The sequence below is a fragment of the Microplitis mediator genome, chromosome 7 (assembly GCF_029852145.1).
Source record: "Microplitis mediator isolate UGA2020A chromosome 7, iyMicMedi2.1, whole genome shotgun sequence".
Lineage (NCBI taxonomy): Eukaryota > Metazoa > Arthropoda > Insecta > Hymenoptera > Braconidae > Microplitis > Microplitis mediator.
In genome coordinates this window covers 792,056-812,110 of record NC_079975.1, presented here as the reverse complement: position 1 = coordinate 812,110, position 20,055 = coordinate 792,056, and the positions used below count along the sequence as shown (strand labels likewise).

The 20,055-nt window shown below is 29.8% G+C and overlaps 5 long non-coding RNA genes across 5 annotated transcripts; 4 read left to right on the top strand and 1 right to left on the bottom strand.

Moving 5' to 3' along the window:
* The first annotated feature begins 4,318 nt into the window (after positions 1-4,318).
* On the top strand, positions 4,319-5,740 carry LOC130671230 (uncharacterized). Its single transcript, XR_008990487.1, has 3 exons — positions 4,319-4,519; positions 4,589-5,353; positions 5,423-5,740. It is a non-coding gene; the product is annotated as an uncharacterized LOC130671230 (long non-coding RNA).
* A 70-nt stretch (positions 5,741-5,810) lies between these two features.
* Positions 5,811-6,540, top strand: LOC130671231 (uncharacterized). The gene is made up of 2 exons (XR_008990488.1): positions 5,811-6,278; positions 6,348-6,540. It is a non-coding gene; the product is annotated as an uncharacterized LOC130671231 (long non-coding RNA).
* A 992-nt stretch (positions 6,541-7,532) lies between these two features.
* LOC130671377 (uncharacterized) lies at positions 7,533-9,136 on the top strand. The gene is made up of 3 exons (XR_008990515.1): positions 7,533-7,845; positions 7,917-8,396; positions 8,951-9,136. It is a non-coding gene; the product is annotated as an uncharacterized LOC130671377 (long non-coding RNA).
* Positions 9,137-10,741: 1,605 nt separating this feature from the next.
* Positions 10,742-11,483, bottom strand: LOC130670718 (uncharacterized). Its single transcript, XR_008990403.1, has 3 exons — positions 11,349-11,483; positions 11,150-11,266; positions 10,742-11,075 (listed from the first exon to the last, which is right to left on the bottom strand). It is a non-coding gene; the product is annotated as an uncharacterized LOC130670718 (long non-coding RNA).
* Positions 11,484-15,748: 4,265 nt separating this feature from the next.
* Positions 15,749-18,209, top strand: LOC130670719 (uncharacterized). The gene is made up of 2 exons (XR_008990404.1): positions 15,749-15,984; positions 18,062-18,209. It is a non-coding gene; the product is annotated as an uncharacterized LOC130670719 (long non-coding RNA).
* Positions 18,210-20,055: the final 1,846 nt, after the last annotated feature.

Genomic DNA, 20,055 nt, shown 5'->3' with positions numbered 1-20,055 from the left:
TTTTTTTCATTTACATATATTTTTTTTGCTTTTGTTATTAATCGAGATGTTTTGAGTAGGTTCTTTCATAATTATATAAAAAATACTAATATAATTAAAAAAAAAAAAAAAAAAAAATATTTAAGGAAAGAAAATTTTATATATTTTAAATTTATTCGTGCTTCCCGCCATTTTTTTATGATTATTTTATTATTTCATAATAAATGAGCATTATGAGTCGCGCACTTTTGGATTTTGCAAATTTTTAACTATGTTATTTTGTAAGGAAAAATCTGAATAAATTCGTAGGTCTTCTTTGGACTTCTAATCATGCGATAGAGTTATTGCTGGCCCCGAAAATCCCTTTTTCAATCAACATACACGGTGAAAAATTTCCACTAAATTTTACTATGGGCGCATCGTAACGCTGGACTATAAGAAAACTGGTACAAAATTTACAAGTGTTCCATAGTAAACGTAGGCGCAGATTACACGATTGTGGCCTATGCGCATACGTTTACTATGGGCCACTTGTAAATTTTGTACCAGTTTCTTATAGTCCAGCGTTACGATGCACCCATAGTAAAATTTAGTGGAAATTTTTCACCGTGTATTCATCGAAATTTGGAGACATGTAGGGTGTTTATGTTTACAGTAGAATATTTGGACACAAACGACCCATGTTCAACCAATTAGGGTTAATATTCAAACAAAATCACTGAACTTACATAAAATAAATTACAAATTACATATTTTTTATCAATACTTAAGTATATTTTGTCTCCACGCCAATTTGAATGGTGATAAAAAATGTCGACTTAATTTTATTGGGAATAAACTGACGGCGATCTCAGTCAATAATTATAATTAATTCAAAATTTAACTACCAATAAAACATAATCAGGATATAAATATATGTATATTTTGTGGTAAAAAAAATATCTGGTTATTTATGCGATCAAAAAAAAAAAAAATAGGAAGCGGAAGACTCCACGCAGTGACGACTTGAAAGAGCAAATTGACGCAGACGATTCACACCCGCCGGGCGTTCTGCGCACCGTTAAATGCAGTCGATTCATCATGAAATCATTCGCGCCAAGAGGAACCATTTATATTAATGAATGACTTATTAATCATGCCACGTAGTGTGTATCCTCGGTTATACACACGAGTATCAATTATTTTCTCGTTGGCTGATGGCTTTAAAGTCCGTTTATACGTCCAACTACAATTTCGTTAAATCACCTGTATCCACTCAGACACCAAGGGTAAATACTCACATTATACTTATATTACATCCATACCCACATCCACCCGTCATTATACTCGTACCCAGTACCCAGTGTACCCATGGGCACTCCCAACAAAGACATACTTTTATTTTTTCAATTTGTCACTCCGATAATTTTTTTCATTATTATTTACATACTTATTTTACATTATTACTTATATATTTGATTAATCATACGTTTGACTAATTTCACAACTCATTATTGTTAATTTAAATCTTACAATCAGGATCTTAATTAACTATTCATATTTTCATACACTCGTAAAAAACACCTGCGCATTCGATTCAGATAAAGTTTTAACTTCCCGCTAAGAAAACTAAAAATTTTCAAAAATTCGAGAGGTTATTGGTTTTGGTCCGATTTTTGAAAATCGAATTTCTAACAGATCTTGACATTTTGAGGTTCTAGGAAACTATTCTGACTAAAGTCGAGATGATGTCCGAGTCTATGTATGTATGTATGTGAATATTTGAAAATTTTAAACGGATGAACCGATTTTGATCGTCAATGTTGGATTCTCTGTCCAAAAATCAATCTTTATTCTTATATATACTTTGTTTAATTATTTCTCTTTACTAAATATTGTTCGAAATAATATTTCGAACAGTGTTGCATTCAAGTTGTAGTATATTTATTTAAGTTCAAAATATGTATATGTTTACTTAAGAAAAAGAAAGCTAGCATGGATCAAATTTTATGATCTTAGGTACTTGGGTCGACGAGAGATTGAGGCCCATGTTCCAAGTAAATGCAAGGCAATATGTTTTTCTTCATTTGCACTCATATATATATTTTGAACTTGGAGATCTTTGTTATACAAAATGAGGAGAGGTTCGTGGACCTCAGTGTTAAATAATATTAAAAGAATAAGTTAGTCTAAGCTAAATCTCTTATGAGTGAAGACATACCCTAGAGCGCTTATTTTAATAAAAGATATAATATTCATTTGTTTAATAAATTGATTTGTTTCACTCACGATTACCATACACTGTAAAAAAAATTGTTTGAATTTTCAAAGATTGTATATAACGCAATAAACACATATATTTGTGCTTGAAATTTCATTCCTAATTTCATATAGAATTTAAAATACACGTTTTTGAATTTTCAAATTAACACTTTGGATTTTCAAATACTTTTTTTTTAATTTTAAAATAAATATTATGAAATTTCAAATAGAATTTTTAAAATTCAATATATGTTTTAGAATTTTCAATACTTGCTTTGAAAATTTAACAATCAAGTATAAATTTTAAGTACGTTTATTAAAATTCATATTTTTTTTCTTAATTTTGAATACCAGCTTGATTATTAAATTACGTATATTAAATTTAAAGCTTTTTTCATTGAAAATACAATTCAAATATCTAGTTATGAAAATTCAATTCCTTTTGTATTGTAATTTTCAAATTATTTTTAACAGTGTACCTAAATTCCCAACAGTCAAGGTAGCATTCGATGCGTCATGTTTCCATGGAATGTCTCTGAGATTTCCATAGAGTTTATTTAAAGACGAATCTAATTTCTTTCGACAACACCAAGTCCTGAGTATAGATTTCATATGGAATTTGCATGGAATTTCTTAGACGACGTCATCTGGAGTAACGCTAGCACACAGAAGTAAAGGAAAAAATTTCCCTAGGATTTCTCTAGGATTCAGACGTTAAAAATAAATAAAATAAAGTTTTATCATCGATTGGTATCAGTAAATATTTTATCTAAATTTAGTGTAGGGTGGGGTCAATAGGTCCCTTGGAATAAAATGTTCATCCAGTAGAATAAAACAAAATTTTCAAATTGATAAAAAAAAATTGACAAGTAGAAAAGTCCATTTATGATCAGACGTAAAAAAAACCCGAGAATATTAAAATTCTCCGGATAAACTCGTCCTAAATATAAAGAAAGCATCTGCATCTCAGGTATCACGTTACCGGGATCAAGATAATTTAGCATTCGTGACTCAGCAATTACTTGGTGCCACCAAAAATGACGAAATTATTATGATAATTAACCCTAACCCCCCTAATTTCACAAGCACTCCTTCCCCATACATGAGCACAGCAGAAAAAAATAATAATTCGGCGGACAATAAAACTAAACGATTGTATCAGGATCGTTTTATTATGTTTGTCGACCACACGTCGAGCACACGCACACGATTGATTGCACACTGGAGAGTGAAGAAAAAAGAATTATAAGTTTGTGGGAGTAAAGAGAGAGTTTTTAAATGTTACAAAAGAGAGAAGAGCACAAGTACAAGTACAAGTTTAAGTATGAGTATGAGAGTCTAAATAAAAATAAGAGACATGAGTTTTACGAGAGCGGAATGGTGACACCTTGATTGTAACACGATACTTTAGATTCCGGGTCTCTTATTATTTTCAAGACACAAATACTTACGACTATATATTTTTCACTTCTTTATATATATATTTATGTTTATATACACATAAAAAGGTCAACGACCAGTCTTAAATATTTACCGTCATTTAATATCTAATTAACCGACAACTTTTAAAAGTTAATTATTTAATTGTCCTATTATTTATAATTCCAGCTCTCGTCTAATGTACACACATTTTTTATGTCTTATTTTTCATTATTTATACTCATATTTATTTCTACATCTCTGTTTACTATAAATTATTATTGTTATTGACCATTTGACTTATTTCGTCATTACAATATTTTTTTTTGATAAAACCAAGTCGAGTTACTTTGTATCGTGTAATTATCAACGACTTTGATAAGACGCTATGCCATTGTCAAAGTTCACGGTCAAATTATCTAACAATTTATCTCAATGAACATTTATTATTTTATAAAAAAAAATTACAGACTTTAAATAAAAATATTTTATAAATTCGTACTATAATTGAGTAAATCCCCGCTTTACCCTCCCAATTTTAACTGGAATATAAATATACACTATAACATGTTATTATTTATGTCAAGTCCGTAACCTATCAACCCACAAGTCGCATAGATTACGAAAGACAGATTTTTATTTCTTATCAATCTCCAAGTATGCGGATAAAGACGTCATATATTTTTAAAATGTTGCCGACATTCTGAGAGTATGAATCCAGCCGGCAAATCCATCAGATTCAAATAATTTACGGAATTGAATAATTAACTTACCAACCGATTTTTTTTCTCTTTACAAAATGATGTCGGAAACAATTATTTTTGTTCTGATTATCGTATGTTTGGTATCTGTTACTCACCAGACATGTGATGGCCAATGGGTAAGTTGATTTTATTATAATTATCGCTATTATAATGATCAATTAATTATTGGATAATTTTGATTCAAGTGTCACCCCATCATGGGCTATAGATGCTGTGAAGACTATGCCTGTGGACTCGGTCCGTTGTGGGAAAGCAATTGTGTGTATTTACCCTGGTAACTTTAAGGATAATTGTGGCATCAATAATATTTAATGTCAATTTAATATCAGCTATTATCAATTTTAGCTTGACAAGAAAAAAATAAATCTTGATATTTTAAAAAACAACTTCTATTGTATAATATTTTTAAAAACCCTTTTGCTCAACTAGTCATTAAATTTAAACCGTTATAATTAAATTATTCATTCGAATGATGAATCAATAAATGAGTTTAAAAAAATCAATCCACTGAGCGCAAATGACGAGTATTCATAAAAATTATTCTCACTTACATCCAAATAACATTACAGTCGTTATTTAAAAAATCAGTTGTAGATTCGGAGTGGTTAGGAAGTATTTTTTAAGCAGAGTGTTTAAGTTTAGTCATGTAATTTCCGTGACCTTGCAACCTATCCGAGTCGCAAAAATCCCGAGAGCTACATATTTATAAATTTTATCAGCGTCTAAGTACACTGATAAAGATGTCATATATTTTTTAAATGTTTCCGATATTCCGAGAGTATAAATCCAGATGGCAAATCCATCAGATTCAAATAATTTACGGAATTGAATAATTAACTTACCAACCGAATTTTTTTTTTCTTTACAAAATGATGTCGAAAACAATTATTTTTGTTCTGATTATCGTATGTTTGGTATCCGTTACTCACCAGACATGTGATGGCCAATGGGTAAGTTGATTTTATTATAATTATCGCTATTGTAGTGATTCATTAATTATCGGACAATTTGAATTTAAGTGTCACCCTATCATGGGATATAGATGCTGTGAAGACTATGCCTGTGGAAGCGGTTGGTTTTTTCAAGGCAATTGTATGTATTCACCCTGGGAACTTTAAGGATAATTATGGCATCAATAATAATTGATGGCAGTATCAGCCATTATCAATTTTAGCTCGACAAGATGAAAATCGATCCTCGTATTATAAAAAACTAATTCTAATGTAAAATATTTTAAAATACTTTTACTGAATTTGTCATTGATAATAAATTATAATAATTAAAATATTAATTTGAATAATAAATAAATGAACTTGCACCCAAATTACATTACAAACTCGTTATTTACAAAATCAGTTGTGGATTCGGAGTGGATAGTAAATTTTTTTTACCAGAGTGATTATGGAGTGATGCGGATTTTATTTTCCAATTTACTTCCACTCCAAAGGGATTAAAAAACTAGAAAATTCACTAAAAATTTAATCCGCGTATGTACCCCGTAAATTTATTACAGTCTATGTTCGACTAGAGTATTTTAAATATTTGTAACCACTATTTATTAATGTTTACTTTTGTAAAGTCCATGACCTCGCAACCTACGAGTCGCAAAAATCCCGAGAGCTGCATATTTATAAATTTTATCAGCGTCCAAGTATACTGATAAAGATGTCATATATTTTAAAAATGTTGCCGATATTCCGAGAGTATAAATTCAGCTAGCAAATATATCAGATTCAATTAGTTTGCGCAATTAAATAATTCATTTACCAACCATTTTTTTTTTCCCTTTACAAAATAATGTTTAAAATATTTATTATTGTTCTAATTATCGTATGTTGGGCATCAGTTGCTCATCAGACATGCGAAGGTCAGCAAGTAAGTAGTTATTACTATAATTATAATCATTATCATAATTAATTAATTGTTTGATAATTTGGTCTTAAGTGTCACCCTATCGCGGGCTCTACATGCTGCGACGGCTATGACTGTTCAAGTGGTTGGTTTACTTCAGGGTATTGTATATACTCACCCCCGACATTAGGATAATAATTGCGTCAATAATATATAATGTCGGTATCAGCTGTTATCATTTTGTAATCAACAAAAAAAAAAATATATAAATTTATTGAAAAACTAATCCTATTGTAAAATATTCTTAAACACTTTTACTTAATTTGTAATGGAAAATAAATAATAATGATTAAAATTATTTTTACCTGAACCCAAATTATATTACAGTCATTCTAAAAAAATCAGTAGTGGATTCTTAGTGAATAGGAAGTTTTGTTTTAGGGGAGACCGGGGCAAGACGGCCCACCTGGGGCAAGAAGGCCCACCTCAAAAATTAACCAAAAATTTGTTTTTCTTGTTTTCTTTTGATTATCACAAATTTAGATTATTTACTCATTTTTAGCCCGATACGTGAAACTTGGGGCAAAATGAACCACTCAAAAATTCTAAAAGAAAATGCATTTCATAGTATTATAACCTAGTCATGATTAATTTAATAGAAATATCATATTTTGGTTAATTATATGGATTTGGATTAAAATAGAGCATTTGAAAAAGTTAAAAAAACCAATAATCAATTTTTTATTCAATAGAAAAATAATTATTAATCAATTGTTATTTTTTATTAAATAACTTTTAATTTGTTCATATAATTGGTTATAGAACCCAACAAAATAATTATAATTATTATATATAACATTATAAATAATATATTACAATTAAAAAAAAAAATTTTTTTGATCATTTTTTTTCGGAGGGGGCCGTCTTGCCGCAAAAAAAAAAAAAATTTTTTTTCAGGAGCTTCACCAAAATTTTGGTGAATTGAATTCAAGTTGGACAAGAGTAAATAAACTTGATGGTTAAAAGCCACAAATAATAATAACCGGCTTAGGTGGGCCGTCTTGCCCCGGTCTCCCCTAAGTAGAGCGATTTTGGAGTGACGTGGATTTTATTTTCTAATCCACATTTACTCCAATTTGAAATTTTAATGTTAAATTGAACTCTTCTTCGGATCGAATTTAACTCCGAAGGGACTAAATAAATAAAAAATCAGCCCCGCATTCAATCCGCAATATTTTTTACAGTGTAAGTTCAGCTAGAACATAAATGTTATTATTAATCATCAACTATATCAAGTCCGACTTTCGCAACCCACAAGTCGCATAGATCATGAGAGCTACAGATTCATATATTTTTTTAGTATCCAAGTACGAAGATAATCTCATATATTTTTAAACTGTAACTGACATATTCTACGAGTATAAATCCAGTTATTAGATACATTAGATTATAATTGTGTGTACAGTAAATAATTCATTCACCAACCGATTTGTTTTTCTTTACAAAATCAATGTTGAAAATGATTTTTTTTGTGCTAATTATCGGATACTTAGCATCCGCCATTCAGGCTTGTCAAGATAAAGGCAATTGGGTGAGTTGTCATCTTTATAATTACTAGTATATCATGATAACAAATTAATTCTTGGAGAATTTGGGTTTAAGTGTCACCCTATTTCGGGCTATGGATGCTGTGACGAATGGTGGAGTTGTTCAAACGGTTGGTTTTCTTATGGAGTCTGTACGTACACACTTGGGGATATTTTTGGATAATTATTTCTCCAATAATATATGACGCTTATATCAATTATCGTTAATCTTAACTCAACACGAAAAAAATTAATCTTCACTTTGATAAATCACCGCCATTTCTCCTCTGAGTCTTGTACCCAAAACTCACATTATATATTTATATAAAAATTAATTAACTCATGTAAGGATTTTTTTCTTCAGAAAATAAATTTGTAAAAAATATTAAAAATTTATATTTTTTTTATTTAACTCGATTATAATTGTAGAGTAGATTGGATTATATAAATCGGAATGTTACATTACTGCTTAAGAAAGGGTCTTAAAGAAATTATCTCACATTATCGTGGCCTATCGCGCACGATCCAAAGATTTGACTCGTCGATAGCGAGAAAGGTATCAAGAAATCGAATCATTGCACGGAAAAAAATTTTTTGTAACCGCAAGATAAGATAACTTACAGTAACAAATTTCTGCCTTAATATACGGATAACGAAGCATTCGTTATGACTACAACGTTTTTGTAACGCTAGCAAATCGTTTGTGGCGCCTAGCAATGGTTTGTAACTGCAGCAAAACTGTTGTGTTGCAGTAAAAAAAGTGATTTGTTAAAATAACAAAATGAATTTGTAGTACTGACAAAATTTTTGTCCCCACAAGCTAAGATTACTTAGAGTAACAAACGCTTGCTTTGAAATACGATGATATTGATATCATTTGTACTCATAACAAATAAGCTTCTTAATTACGACACAATTTCATTTGTTATTATAACAAATTTATTTGTTACCGTAAGCTAATCATATTGGTCAGTATAACAAAATTTTTCGTTATCCCGTCTTTTGTTATGAGAACGAAACTCTTTTTTTCCGTGTGGAAATCTTAACGATCCATTGATTTTTTAAAAATTTTACCTCTGTTATAAAACGACTTTACTGATTTTTTACTAGATCAATATTAATGGGTAATTAAATAATATATCTATGATATATAATAATAACAATTATTATTATTATCACCGTATTTGATGATCATTTTCAAAATGTATGTAATGGAAAGGAGAATTAGGTAAAAATAAATGTAAAGAGTCGAAGAATGAAGCTCTCGGTTACATCTAAGCTCACGTTACCAGTAAAATACATGAGGGTCGATATATATTTGATAAGCTGAGTACACGAGCTGGACTGCTGACAAATCCTCAGATCGGTCGCTCGATATTCCGGGTCGCGGAGCCAATAAAATGACCCGATACTCCTTGGATATTTTTTTACAAATAGTTACAGCAAAAATAATTCCAATCCGTTTGAAAATTAGACAAATAAACAATTTTTGAAAATCGTACAAATTAATAAATTTATTTGAAGTGAAAATTATGATCCTGAAGATAGCAGACAATTAGTAATTTTCGGATTTTTTTTTTCACCAAATCGATTACAAAAAAACAAAAACTAAAAATATGCACATGTAGAAAATTTTCAAAACTACAGGTGCAATTTTTTCAAATATTTTTTTTTTTATGGTTTATCGTCTAAAAAAAATCCAAAAATTTTTAGACGTCTGCTAACTTCAGTATCGTTGAAATGATCCTGAAGTTAGCAGACAATTCAAAATTTTTGGATTTTTTTTTCAACAAATCGATGACAAAAAATAAAAAATAAAAATATGCACATATAGAAAATTTTAAAAACTACAGGTGCAATTTTTTCAAATTTTTTTTTTTTTCAAACTTACCGTCTAAAAGAAAATCAAAAAATTATTAGACGTCTGCTAACTTCAGTATCATATCGTTGAAAATTGACTGCGAGTTCAAAAAAATGTATATTTTTGATAATCCAATTAATAAAATAGCTGTAACTTTTAAACCATTAGAGTTACAAGTTTTTTTAAAGACACAGAAATTACAGGAAATTAAATTCCCTTTCCAACGGACATAAACAAGATCTATTTATCTCATATATTTTTCGAGATATTGATAAATGATCGCAGAATTAAAAACGGAAATTTTTGTCGATATCAAAATTTCTGATTTTCATAATAAATACTGTTATTATTTGATGTAAAAAATTGTTTGAATAGTAAAATATAGTAATGGTTATATGTAAGGAACATAAAATAAATGAAAATGATAAAAAAAATCGATAATAATCCAATAGTTGGTAATATAAGGTCCAAGGTCCTTGAGTAGGTTCGCACGGTCGATCTCGATAAGGACCCTATCAACACAACTGCACGTCCATGCATGTACACAAGTTTAATGCCTAACTGTGTATAAACTCATGGGTTCTAAATACTGGTAATGGCGCTTAATATATCGCCAGAAGATAACAATCGTCGGAAAGAAAACGACGGCGATACTACGCGCCTCTGGACTTTTACTCACTCTCCTCACAATCTTCTCTCCCGCTATTTTTTTATATTTTTTTTACGTACCTACTTCTTTCTCACTGCGCACGAGAGTGAGAGAACAAGAATAAGAAGAATAAAAATTTTATCTTTAGAGACTTGGCAACAGAAGATCGCGTAATAATTTTTTAATTCTTCCACATCCACAAGAAAATAATACAAGTTAACACTCGATGAGGTTCACTTGCATGCGTTCCTTTAATTCGATAGATCGCCACTCGATCGACTGCTAAATATTTACGATCGACTGACTCTATACTCATTTCCGGTGGTATTTAAATCTTTATCGCCTCCACTAAAATCTTAACACTGTCCAATTAATTTATTTTACAAGCAAACAACTCAAATTTATTTATTTTAGAAATTTTATTTACACAATTAAATTATTATTTTTTACTTTTTATTTTAAATTTCAAATATTTTCTATCGACAGGCCCGCGAACTTTCAAATTTTGACGACAAAATTAGTAGATATTTCTACAGTAATCAGACCTCCAAAATTTTTATTTTTCTCAAAACACAGACTGAAAAATTTCAAAAATATTTATTTTCAAACACAAAATCAGTTAAAAAATGAATTTATTTTTATCGGTATCGTTGTCTGACGCAAATGTCTTCATTTTTAACTCTTTTACAAACATAATTCTCGCAACAATCCCCATCAAAAAAACACTGAAAAATTATATATATTATTATCATTATCGATTACCCCTACTCCTTTCAATATTTTTTATATGCGCACTTACATGTCCGATGAGAGTGCAAGATCCTGGTGACTCTTCATCAACTAGCATACGATCACAGGAAATGATTCCGATCATACATCCAATAATAACGATCATAAGTAATTTTGACATTTTTTCCTTAATTAAATATAATTACGATTAGAATTTAAAGTCAATTAACGAAATAAAAATTAATTAAACGTTAGTAATCAAAACTTACTTTCTTTCAATTGATCTCCATGTACTATACAAATAAATATTTCATCATTTGTATTTATATAAATGCATAAATATCTATATATAGATTTTTTTGAGTCATGCGCATCGTAATTATACTGACTGCATTGACGCCTGATCGTCAAAGTCTTATCAGACACTTGACGTTTTTTCAATAACAGATAAAGAATATTGAGTTTAAAAATCATCAATTATTTTTTCGTAATTAATAACAAGTGTTATTTTAATTTAATTACAAGAGCAGAATAAAGATAGGCGGGAATCAAAAAAATAAATATATATTTATATGAGTGTTGAGTAAAAATAAATAGATAGGAAGAGGCCGAGTTTGACAGTTAAACATAATGATTAATGATTAATGATGTAATGAGCATTTGGTGAGTACACGGACGACACAAAATTTCTATGATACGTTATAAGGTCTTTTAATGACACGGCACTTGTTGCCACGGAGCTGCAATTATTTTGCCGAGCACGTTGGACGGCCAGAGTGACGTCATTACTGTGCATTACCTTCTCACGCTCTGTACACTCTACAGATCATTCTACTCATATAAATATATATACATTTATATATAGAGGATAACTCGGAGCAAAATGAGACAACATTAAAAAGCAGAAAAATAATTTTTTTATTCACGGTGTCGAGGGGACGATGGGGCAATTTGGCCACTTCAGATAGGGGAGACCGGGGCAAGACGGCCCACCTAAGCCGGTTATTATTATTTGTGGCTTTTAACCATCAAGTTTATTTACTCTTGTCCAACTTGAACTCAATTCACCAAAATTTTGGTGAAGCTCCTGAAAAAAAATTTTTTTTTTTTGGGGCAAGACGGCCCCCTCCGAAAAAAAATGAAAAAAAATTTTTTTTTTTTTTAATTGTAAAAAAATTTCCCGCGTAACAAATGTTCATATTTTTCTCTTTAACAACTGTATTTACTTTAATATTACTCGAAATAACCTTTTTTGATATAATACGAGTCATTTTTTCACTTCTGTAGAAAATTGATTATTGGTTTTTTTAACTTTTTCAAATGCTCTATTTTAATCCAAATCCATATAATTAACCAAAAAATGATATTTCTATTAAATTAATCATAACTAGGTTATAATACTATGAAATACATTTTCTTTTAGAATTTTTGAGTGGTTCATTTTGCCCCAAGTTTCACGTATCGGGCTAAAAATGAGTAAATAATCTAAATTCGTGATAATCAAAAGAAAACAAGAAAAAAAAAATTTTGGTTAATTTTTGAGGTGGGCCTTCTTGCCCCAGGTGGGCCGTCTTGCCCCGGTCTCCCCTAATGCCGTTTAATTTTTTCATGAAAAAAAATTTTTTACGTCACAATTTTGAACCGGTGATCATTTTGCCTCATCGTCTTTTGGACTGTAAAAAATGATTTTTGAATAAACTTAAAAATTTCCCCAGATTTCTCATCTCTGTCTATATATATATGTATATAACATTATTATAGTCAGTAGAAATATTTATTCGATTTAATAAAAATAAAAAATGTATTTTTATAACCATTAAAATATATAAAAAATTAAATTATTCAGGGAATACAATACTCTAATTCCAGTTTCACCAAATTATCATAACGATCCTCCACCTTGCCATGTATATATATATAAATATAAGAATAAGATTGAGGTCGATTTCTAATTCCCGCAGAGTCCCCTGGTGTGTCTTCATAAATTCTGGGCTTTACGTGCGTTTGCTTAGTTTTTACGACCTATGCCCATTTATATACATATATACATACATATACAAATCTATATATGTGCTCAGGAGATAGACTAGAAGATCAGAAGATGTTTTTGAAGACGATACGAGATTAAAAAAAATATACGAATCAGAATATTTTTAAGTTAAAATAAAAAAATATAATATAAGTGGAGAGGTGTATATTTATTTTTGAGATTGAGAAAAAGAAGTGAATGGATGAATGAATGTGACCAGAAGCAATCCTATTTAGTAAGCTTTTAATTTATTACTCTTGGACATTTACATTTTTATGTTTTTATTTATGGGGTTTCTTTTTTTTTTTTTTTTCGGATAATTACGCAACAGTCGAAGTCAGTCGAGCAACATTAGTTCATTATTCATTACTTTAATTAAAATGTTTTTCATTCTTTATTGTATTTTATTAACAAATTTAATCAACAAATTTTGGAGATCGACGTCTTGAAATCCTTTACGATGCGTTTGAAGGCTTCTAGAGTGTGAAATATCAAATCTATGTACATATTGTTGTGAATATTTTTTGTGGGAAATTTAAAGGGCTACAAAAAAGGTTCAGTTCAATTTTTCAAAATTTCCCATAGTTACCAAGATAAATCAAAAATTCTATTCCAAGCTTTTTGTCGAAATTTGTACCAATAGCTCCCACCTCGAAAAAAAAAAAAAAAATGTCTTTTTGGGCTGATTACGGGTCATAAAAAGCTCTCAATCTTCACGGGTCGTCTTGACGCCTCTTGAGACTAATTCCCGCCCGCAATCCTTTTTCCTGTCACCCAACGTCTCAATACTCAAATAATTCCCCCGCATTTGACATCCAAAAAAATAAACCTCCATTTAATTTCCGTCAGTTTGAATTTGACAGCCTCGGCAATCTAACGGCTTGGCTCCGCTTTATTTTATATTTTTAAAAAATTACCAAAGATATAAAGATAATAAAAAATAGAGAGTAAAAGAGGATAAAAAAAGTGGATTTGAAAGGCCGATGGGGAACCTCTTGATATGCGGGTCAAGCTAATTTACGAGGAACACAACAACGTTTCGAGGGAAATCGATTAATACGTTTGATCTGATCGATACCAACATTTCTTTATATTTTACATTATATAACATAATATATATGACTCGCTGAAAAAATTTTTTCAGTCGATAAAGCAAAAATAAAAATGATCTTTATTAAAAATAAATCAGAGTTTTAATTAACAAAATTATTTTTCCAGTTTCAGGCATAAAAATAAAAATAAAAATTAATTTAAAAGTAATAAACAGGCAATGTGGGTAATTATCATATTAATTATTGTAATAATATAATTAGCGGTATGTTTCAATAATAACAATATTTAATAATCGTTTAACCGAGCGAGAGTAAAGCTTTCACGCAAGAAAGGAGGAAGAGTTCTGTGATGGTGAGTAATAAGCAAGAGTATTAGTATATTATATTTATTTATTTATAACCACATACATTTAAGAGAATCGATGACATTCTATTAGCTTAGAGGTCTCTTCTCAGAACTTACATATATATTTATCTCTAATGCAGTGATCGAGGTTTTAGCGGCAGGTTCACTTGGTCTTCAGATCTAAAATCTAAAACTCTTTACTATGGACTGGTACGTGTGCTCTCTGTGGGGTCGCGGCCAAGTCAACACCCAAAGACTCTAATGTATACATACGTACATATATTTATATAGCTAAGCTAAATTTCACTTATATGCTAGAAACGCTGGTATGTCACGTTAGTAATGTTTTTTTAAATTAATTAGTTAATTAATTTCTTGAGAAAAAATTTATAAATATTTTATTCTAAGTGACTTTAAAAAAATATTCGAAAAAAAAAAACATGTATCATGTTTATTATTCGCAGATAAATAAATTTTATCAGCGAAAACTTAAAAATTTTATTGAAGTGAGTCATGAGTGTCAACGTGTAAAAAAAATGTAGATTGATATCTAAAATGCATAAAGTAAATTTTTTTTTTTTTTATCACTAGAAAAAAAAATACAAAATTTGATAATGGTAAAAAAATATTAAAACATTTATTCAAGTGTCACGACTATTTTGCGTGGAAAAATTGATATTTGCAAAAAAATACAAATTTATATAAAAAAAATCCTATATGGATTCTTATATAAATCCCTACACTGCCATATTAATTCCTATGGATTCTTATACATAAATCCATACTTTCCTACATGGATTTATGTGGATCCCCATGCAATCCTAAATGGATTTTATTTTATGGGGTATTAAAATATAAAGAAAAAAAAAATATATTTAAAAGTTTACGGGAGGTCGGGTCATCTTAAAAGTTATGATACTTAGTGGGACATTTTCTTATCAATATCAAAATCGAGCTGCTTTAAGAGCCCGAAGTTAACTTCACTTATTTAAAAAACCAACTTTTTAAGCTCGGAAAAGTGGAAATGTATTAAAGTCGGTTAGTTATTTTTATTCCTATAATAAGTTATATTTTTTTACGCCTGTTTTAAAAATAGGTTATTTTTTCAGCTACCGACAAAACGATAAGAAGTTGCATTACTTGTTATCTTCCGTGCGTCAGAAACGAAGCCATAAGATTAATTGCCATTTTTTATATTTAAATCCCGATTTTAGAATAAAAAATAATGGAAAAAAACCAAAAGCGCACGAATAACTGATATGGGAACTATAAATACTCAAAGCTGAGTACACTTGTCACCAGTTACTAAAATTAGTCAAATATATTTCTACCAGTAATTATATTTTTCAATATAAAAAAAAAAATAAAAACCAGTCGAAATGTTGACACGTTTCTTTGGACTTTTTCTGATTGTCTTCATGGTTGGACTGGTTTTTGTAGACGGAATGGGTGGGAATGATTGTTTAAGTGTTGGAGAGGTAAGAATCAAAATAAAATTAAAATTAATTTCCCTAAGAAAATTGAAAATTCTCAAAAATTCGGGACATTGTTTTCACCCCGATTTGCGAAAGTCGAGTTTTCATGAGATGTAGACGTTTTGAGGTCCTAGGAAGCTATTCTGACCATTTTCAGAATGATGTCCGAGTGTCTGTATGTATGTATGTGTGTGTGTGTGTGTGAGCTCCTTATAACTTTTGAACTAATTAACCGATTTGAAATTTGAATGGTTCTTGCGGCAATCGAAAGAGTTTGTCGGCCGCCAACTTTCCTGAAAACTTCAGATCATTTAATAGACTCGAAAATATTCGCGAACTACGCTTTGAAGTAAAAATTAATCCGAAGAGATTAAATAAATAAAAAATCATCGATTCCGCATTCATTCCGCACATGTTTTACAGAAATATTCATAATATTAGTCGTGATAATTAGTAGATTTCATAAAAATCTAACTATTGTATTTGTCCTCATGATGGAATTTTCGAAAAATTTTGCTACCCCTAAACTCAGCTCGGCGAGCTGAGTCAGGAAATACATTCACTTCAAAAGTTTATATATGTATTTATATATATATATATATACATATATATATATATATATACAATATAACGCGCCGTTCTCCAACGATAGCGTCCGCAATTCTACACCGATCTTAATGAAACTGAGTAAACTTATTCTATGGACGATTACCTTGGATGAGTTCGAAGATGAGCTGATTCGGCCAATAAGTTTAGAAGTTATGGTCAATTGAAATTTTGTAAAATTTTCAAAAAAAATTTGTTTGCCGCTTTAACTGGATGTAACTTCTAAACGGAAAGAGATAGCTTATTTTCGTTTGTTCTATGTAAAAGCTCGTTCGATTGCCTACAATTTTGACTATACAGCTCATTGATTGGACCATTTTTTATAATAGATAAATGGTTTTGAACATTTACAAAATATTATAAAAGCTAATTTTATGCAGGTTTTCACTTTGATTATAGCCACAATTTCGAACCGATCACCTTAAAACTTAGTATACGTATTTTGTGCGTGACTACCATGTTCGAGTTTGAAAATGAGCTCAATCGGTCGATTTGTTTAGAAGTTATAGCATTTCAAAATTTTCAAAATGTCAAAAATTCATATTTTTACTTATTCTTCCTTCAATATCTTTTGAATGTGATAACTTATCGACTTTATATCAAATTCATCTGAAAGCTCTTCAAATAAGCTTTAATTTTCATGCCTATATATATGCCTAGACCACTGAAATTACTTATTTTACCATTCATTTAATGAAATTTTGCTATTGCATTAGTTCTCCTACTTCTTAGTAAATTCATGGAGCTACTTAAATTCATATTATCGCAGTGTGACACTTATAAAATCCAAACATCTCAATTCAATGGGTATATACAATTTTGTTTTACCGACAGTGTATAAATGATATGATATATCAATAACAAGATTAACATTAGTTATGATGATAATATTTTCTATATCTACTCGTCGTTTGATATTGTAATAGGCTTTTTATTTCAAATATTAGTACTAATTTCAAGCATGACACTGTGATATATCACAATCAAATTTTAATCTTAGAATATTTTATTAGTAGATTTTATTGAAAGCAAATTATCGCCTTTGTCCTTATGCTAGAATTTTCGAGCATTAAAACCATAATCTATCATAATTTTTCGAATAGGGTCCGGAATACCATTGGTCCGATAGTTTGAATATATGCATAGGTATCTTTAAATAACGTCAAATCAAAACATATAGTGCATTATCATCAAAAATTCTTCTGAAGCTCATTTAGTTAGCTTCAATTTTTGGCATTATACTTATAATTTTTTGATTTTTTTGTTTTATCATCTCGAGAATTTTCAAGAAAATGTCAAAAAAAATTTTATTTCATTATCAACTTTTATTTGAACAGTGAAAAAAATTAATTAATGAAAAATCTACTTCCATTTCGGCTGCCGAATGGCCTTTTTTTTAATTACAATTTATTCTGATAATTATAACGCTATTATATTGTTTTTAGTTTATTTTACGTTTTTTATTTTATTTTAGTGCGATAGACATTCGGAGTGTTGTTCTGGCATATGCGCTATGGATCCTAATTTAGCACAAGATGGTAAACAGTGCCTATACTAATTGACAACAACCAAAAATGATTTTATTGTAATGTAAAAATAAAAATAAAATCATCCAAATAAAACATTCATTTGTCTAATACTTATTGAGATATACTTTAAAAAAATATATATGTTTTAAAGTTTACGGGAGGTCGGGTCATCTTACAAGTTATGATACTTAGTGGGACATTTTCTTATCAATATTAAAATCGAGCTGCTTCAAGAGCCCGGAGTTAACACGACTCATTTAAGACAATAACTCCAGGCTATTTAATAAATTTATTTATTTAATGCCTCGCTCTGCCAGGGATCTTGGGCATGACACGAAATAAAAATCCGTCAACCCGAGAATGAGAGAAGTATTTTTATTTCAAGAGCGGGCCCACGCCGCGGGAAGTCTAATTTCTCTGCACCCCTTTTAGGTGACCCCTCACACGCTTACTTTCATATATATTTACATACATAAGATATGTGTTAACTAAAAATTCAAGAAACTAGCTCTCTGGTCGTAACTGAGTTACCAACGCATTATAATTTGACAAAACGATCGTAATAAATAAAATAAAAGATCGGAATTTTTTTTATCCGTCTCTATCAATAAAAATAATAATAAATTTATATTTATTTATTTTTAAATTTACTGTCATTGATATTGAATATTAAAAACAATAATATTGAAATATTATGTGAAGATATAAAGGTGAATTTTCCATTTAGCATTTTAGCGTGATTTACAGCTCAGTTTCTTGAGGTTTCGATCGCATAATGCCGAGGATCCGAGTACGCCAGCCGAGGAGTTTTTGCTTGTCGTCGATCCATCGCCGATAGGGTAATCACGGGGTGGCATCTACCTGCCCGATGATCATCATATAATGATAATACACACACCAACACCTTACACTTTATGCACACAAATCTACCATTAGCATTTTTTTTTTACTTTTATTATTTATTTAATACTAGCTTATTAAGCATTTATTTTTTTTGTCATTTTCAATAAATAAAAACTTTTGAAACAAAAGATCTAATGCTGTAAATTTTTTTTGATCCTAAAATAATTTTTAAAAAACCTTCAAACAGACGATAGATTATTAAATTATAATAAAAAATTTTAAACGATCTATTTTACCCCTTCCTGTCCATTTTCTTTCAACATTAAAAATGAGCGGGGACGAAAAAATGCCAGTGACTAAATTTAATTTTTTGGTGGAACAAAAAAAGAGGTTTTAGCTGAATAAATTGCACAACAATAATTACAAAGTTTAAATGCGTTTGTGCATCTTTCCCACCTATTTATGCAGGTATATATCCACGGCAATCGGTTATAGGTCTGGGATACGCTCGGCGTCTTACAGAGGTCAGGTCGGCCAATAAATCCAATACGCCACGGTCGGTTCGTCGGAGCACCAGTTTTACAATTCATGAATTTATTATGGGCACGGGGATACCGGAGTGTCTTTCCTATTGATTTATCGTTACGCCCCGGCATTGGATCACTCTCGATACTCTCCTCTATCCTCCTTTCTTATACAGACACAGATACACGGCATGCTAGTGTAGGCCGCATAAGAGGCTTATGGTATTTAAATGTTTCGCGTTCCTCGATCCTCGACGACGGATAAATTGTTGCGTTCCTACGATCCTACCGAGGAAAAAATTTAAAAAACTCTTTAAATAAAATATTAATATATTATTATTATTATTATTATTATTAATGAGATGAATTAATTTGCCTGATATTTATTGGGTGTTTCGATATTATTTATTGGGTGTTTTCGAAGTTGGGAAAAATGTTTTGATACTTTGGTTACACCCCCCAAGGTGTTATATTTTTATTCCATCTCATAATTTTAACGCATTTTAAATTCTGTTAATTATTTTTATTATTTCTCTAAGTGATATTTTTTTACTTCTGTGTTTTAAAGAAAA